The 5,605-nt window shown below is 43.6% G+C and overlaps 1 long non-coding RNA gene across 1 annotated transcript; it reads left to right on the top strand.

Annotated features, from left to right (window-relative positions):
* Nucleotides 1-2,209: 2,209 nt before the first annotated feature.
* Nucleotides 2,210-5,100, top strand: LOC122660029. The gene is made up of 3 exons (XR_006332604.1): nucleotides 2,210-2,253; nucleotides 2,638-2,639; nucleotides 4,986-5,100. It is a non-coding gene; the product is annotated as an uncharacterized LOC122660029 (long non-coding RNA).
* Nucleotides 5,101-5,605: the final 505 nt, after the last annotated feature.

Genomic DNA, 5,605 nt, shown 5'->3' on the forward strand with positions numbered 1-5,605 from the left:
TCTGGGCTAGACATTGCTTTACATGATACTTATTATGCGGTTGCATATGAGCCATCCCAAGAAGAAGAGGAATTGTAGAAGCGTGCTTCACAAATTCTTAAGAGGAAGTGCGGTGGAAAAGCTATAGAATCACTTGGTTCCGGCTGAGGAAGAGGTGAAGATAGCCATTCTTTGGTAACTCCGCTTCAGCTTCCCTCGGTTCGTCCATTCACCTTTTGGCAGTGCTTATTCTTGCACATGGTACCCCCAGAGGATTCAGAATTTTTCTTTCCCCTAACTGGATAGCCATGTAGCATTTATTTTAGACAACCATAGGTGTAGGGAGAGTTGAGGGAGAGAGAGAGAGAAAAAAAAGGAGAAGTGATGACATGCAAGAAAGGGTGAGCAAGAGTGGGCTTCAAGTTCCCAAGGCGGTAAGTGTTGGGTTTGGTGGCTTTTATCTAGACTGGTTGATGGATTGGTTCAATGGTTTAGATGGAGCTAATGGAGAAGAAAGAGAGTGAGTGGAGTCTTCAATAAGGATGTGTTTTCCAAGTAAGTGGAAGAGGTAGTGTCTTCCAAGTGTTGGAAGTTTCCAAGGAGGTGAAGTCTTCAATTGGAGGAGTTGAGTCTTCAACAATGTTGGAACTTCCAAGAGAGTGGAAGTGAGATGTTGGTTGAAGACATTAAGCATTGAGGAGAGAGAGTGAGTGGGCTTTCTCTAAGGAGAGAGAAAGTCAGAGGAGAGAGAGAGTTAGTGGATTTTTTCTAAGGAGAGAGAAAACCACTAAGTTGTGATGAGCTTTATAAAAGAGAGAAGTGTCTTCAAAAGTAATGCTAGTGTTGATTCAAGTGTTGATCCAAGTATTGAGCAAAGATGTGAGGATCCATATGAGTCCACGTGGTACAATGTTGGTGCAACATGTAATGTAGGACTGCAATGAAGGTTCAACCAGTCCCAAAACCGGATCTGGAATCAAGGGAATTGGGGCAGTCGATGGGTTAGGGCTGGAATGGTTTGGTGGGTTCATAAGTAGGTCTAAGGTTAGGATTAAGGTGAGGGAATAGGTCTGATTAAAAAAAAAAGGCTAAGGAAACAAATCTGAAGCAGGGCAGTTGTCTCTGCCGATTGGATCTGCAGGCTGGGAAAATAGGGTTTAATAGGATTTTGGAGATTTCTTGTGGAAGGTGATCTGCAGGTCAGATGGGGCTAAGGATAGGATTGAGTGGTGTTCTATTATAGGGAAAAGGATGCCCAAAAGATGGGAGAAAGTTAATGCTTGGATTGGCCAGGAGGTTGGGGGGAATAGAATTTGAAGGTTAGTCCAAAAATAGAAGGTAACCTTAGAATGAAGGTCTGGGCAGCAACAATGGAACTCGGTTGAAGGGGAGAGACTTTTGAAGGCTTGAAGACTTGCAGGGAATGAAAATCAGCAACAAGAAAGAACCTCCTGGGCTTCCCATCGCAAGGAGTCAATAGGATCCAACAACAGCTCCTCTCTCCAAGGATCGAACACCAAGGAGCAGCTTCGTTGAAGCAAAACTTGCATAACAATAGAGATATTGTTTAGAATCAAATCGTGGGCTTCTTGCCCTCCTGGGTTGCTTTTATTAACTGAGGAAAAAGAGGGAAAGAGTTCAAAATTGGAAAGTCTTAAAATTAGATACTTCCAATTTTGTACCTTACTTGAGATACAAGGCACTATCTGCCCAAATAAATCATGGCTGATGTGAGACTGACTTCTCTACTAACAACTTAAATAAATAAAAGGACTTAACTAATCTATGTGACCACCACTTAATTTAGACCAGCTGAATCAATTGGTTCACTGGTTTATACAGGACTCAAAATTGAAACATAAAACTACCCAGTGAAATCTTGGGCTACTGTTGGACAGTAGCCTACTCTAAATTGTGGCTAGGTGCCAAGGTAGGCAGCAGCCTTCTTCTTCTTCCTTGAATAAACCTTTGGTTCTGCATCAACTCTCCCCGGCTTGAAAACATTCATCTCCGACGAATGGGTGAGGGCCATATAACGCTCGTACAAGTCCGCATCAAGCTTCTTGAAGTCATCGGCGTGTATCCAAGTGCTATAATGACGTGGTTGAACCTTCCTTTTGACGAGAAAGGCATGGTAACCGGTGCCACAACGAGTGGTTTTGTACATGTCATCCAAATCCTCTTCAATGATGTCTTCTTTATGTGGCTTAAGTTGGGGCAGGCGTAACAATTGTTCAGTGTCACCATCATCAGTGTGGTGCCCCACATAAAGGGGTGAATCAGCCACGTTGAAGACATTGCTTATACTCATGTCATCAGGTAGCTTGAGTATATAAGCATTTGGGCCAATACGTTTCAACACCTTGTACGGACCCATCTTCCTTGGATGGAGTTTAGTGCTAACTCCTGATTGGAACCTTTCCGGATTTACACGGACCATTACCATGTCACCTGGCTGGAATTCCGCATAATGACGATGGCGATCAGCTGTAGCCTTGTAAACATCGTTGTTGAGAGCTATTCGTTGCCGAGCATCAGCATGCACCTCTGTGATATGGCGCAGAAACTCATCAGCTTCAATGCTGATGCGTGCTTGGGGGTGTAGTGGCACAAGATCAATAGTCCGTTCAGGTTGTGCTCCAAAGAGTATCTTAAAAGGAGTCCGTCTGGTAGTTCTGTTCACTGAACTGTTGTAAGCAAACTCAGCAATATCAAGGACGGACGACCATGTCTTCTCATAATCGCGAACCAAGGACATCAGTAAGTTGCTCAAACTCCGATTAACCACTTCTGTTTGACCGTCGGTTTGTGGATGAAAAGATGTAGAGAACCGGAGCTTTGTGTTTGTCCTCAGCCACAAAGTTTTCCAGAAGTAACTCATAAATTTAACATCACGGTCAGACACATTGCTGCTGGGCAGGCCATGAATTCGCACCTCTTTCTTGAAGAACAGCTTGTAAATTTGATAGGCATGGCAAAAAGTGAGCCATTTTAGAGAAACGATCAACAACAACAATATTGGAATCATATCGTTCTCTAGTAGGCAGCAGTCCAAGGACAAAGTCCATGCTAATATCAACCCATGGTGCATGAGGGACAAGTAAGGGAGAGTATAAACCTGTATTTTGCTTCCCTCTTGCAAGTTGGCATACCCGGCACCGTTTGATCACATGATCAACATCTTTTGCTATGTGTGGCTAATAATAACGGTCCGTCACCTGAATAATTGTCTTATCCTTCCCAAAGTGTCTTCCCAAACCTCCTCCATGTAGTTCCCTTATGATGTGATGTCGTAGGGAAGAGTTTGGAATGCATAGGTGCGTCCACAAGAACAAGTAACCATCATGGACAGAAAATTTAGGACACTGTCCACCCCACTGCAGCTCATCATAGAGCACCGTAAAGTCTTTATCGGCAGCATACACTCCTCGTATCTGCTCAATATTAACTGTATGGGCAGCAAAGGTATTGAGGGTGAGAACCTTGCGGCTCAATGCATCAGCCACCGTGTAATATATTCCTAGATAGACAAGGGTCTGCTAGGAGCCAAGCATATCAGGATCTCACAACCTGCTGGCCGATTGGGGCAGGATTAGGAAAATCTGGGCAGAATTAGGGTTAGGCTTAAGTAAATTCGATTGGATCTTATTGGGTTAAGGTAGGCAGGATTTTAGGAAGCTAATGATGTAGGTTGGTTAAGGTTTGCGTGAGAATTTGAAATTTAGAAAATTAGGGTTTCTGGTTCTGGGTTTTGGGAAAGGTAAGTGAGGTGAGTTTTAGGGTTTGGGATGGGAGTTTGAGGCTAGGGTTCTGATCGAGTCTTCCAATGATTGGGAAGAACACTCGGTTAGATTTTGGGGCTGAATGGATGGGTAAAAGTATTAGATCTGGAAATTCTAGGGTTTTTGGTTGAGTGTAGGTTGGGGGGATTCTAGGGTTTAATGTAGGGATGGAGCTGAGGTTGCTGTCAAGTGTAGGGGAGATGGTAAGGCTGTTGTGAATGAAGTTTGGATGGGATTGATGGATGGAATTGGGCTGAACAGGTTATGGATGAGGTTAGGGTTTTGGCGAACGAATGTGGGGATGTAGGCTTAGGTTGGAGGATTAGGAGAAGAAGGATAGTGTTAGGAATTTAAAGGTAACTTACTGGATTTGCAGAGATCCAACAACAACAGCTTGTAGCAGAGAAGAGAGCCTTCCAATCAGAACAGATGCAAGGAGTTGATTGGTAATCCCCCAATCCCTTCACCTTGAGATCCACAAGGCACACTCACTGGGGAGCAGAGCAGCCGCAGCAATGGCAGCAAAGACTGAAATCAGATTTGAAAATTGAAATGTGGGGGTGCTTCCCATGACTGTCTTATTTATAATCCATGGCCAAAGGCCTTACACCTAATCAGCCTAGGAATAGAAGTCCTAGAGCCTGAATTTCTATTACGACTATAAGTCTGCTCTCTTTAGAAATCGTGGAGGGGGACTAATTATCTTAAAAAACAAATACTTAAAAGATCCTCTAAAGACCAATAGAAATAAAACAAATTCTAGCCAATAGCAAAGCGTCACTTAAATTGAACCGGTCAAACCAATGGTTCAATTTAAGTATATAAAAAAAAACTAAGTATAGAACTGAAAACGGAAAATTAAAACTAGGCTCCAACAATCAGCCTTATTTCTAGGGCTGCTTCTTCTTGTGGGTGCTTGGACCTACATCAGCTCTCTCCGGCTTGAAAACATTCATCTCTGATGAATGGATGAAGGCCATGTAACGTTTGTACAACTCGGGGTCAAGCTTCTTAAAATCGTCTGCATGGATCCAAATACTGTCCTGGTGTGGGCGACCTTTTCATTTAACAAGGAAGGAACGGTAACATGTGCCGTATCGAGTAGTCTTGTGCATGTCATCTAGAACTTCCTCGATCACATCTTTAGTGGGTGGCTTGAGTTTGGGCAGCCTCAACATTTCTTCAGTATCACCATCGTCTGAGTGATGTCCCACATATGGGTAGAGTTCAGCCACATTAAACACCTTGCTTATGCCCATGTCATCAGGCAACTCAAGAACATAAGCATTAGGTCCAATACGTTGCAGCACCTTGTATGGACCCATTTTCTTCAGGTGGAGCTTGCTATTAACACCTGGCTGGTGTCTCTCTAGGTTAACTCTTACCATGACCATGTCTCCAGGCTTGAACTCAACAAATCTTCGATGCTTATCAGCTGTAGCCTTGTAGTGATCAGTGCTGAGGGCAATTTTTCTTCTAACATCTGCATGAACCTCAGTGATATGGCGTAGGAACTCATCTGCTTCTATACTGACCCGAGCTTGAGGGGGGTAGAGGAACAAGATCGATGGGACGTTTGGGCGGAATCCCAAGTAAAATTTCAAGAGGGGTACGCCCAGTGGTCCTGTTCACCGAGTTGTTGTCGGCAAATTCAGCAATATCAAGTATAGAAGGCCATGTCTTCTCGTAGTCTCTGACCAAACACCTCAATAGATTACCAAGGCTTCTGTTTACCACTTCTGTTTGCTCGTCTGTTTGTGGATGGAAGGTAGTAGAGAACAACAACTTGGTATTTGTCTTCATCCATAAAGTCTTCCAAAAGTAACTCATGAATTTCACATCTT

This window comes from Telopea speciosissima, chromosome 4 (assembly GCF_018873765.1).
Source record: "Telopea speciosissima isolate NSW1024214 ecotype Mountain lineage chromosome 4, Tspe_v1, whole genome shotgun sequence".
Taxonomy (NCBI): Eukaryota; Viridiplantae; Streptophyta; class Magnoliopsida; order Proteales; family Proteaceae; genus Telopea; species Telopea speciosissima.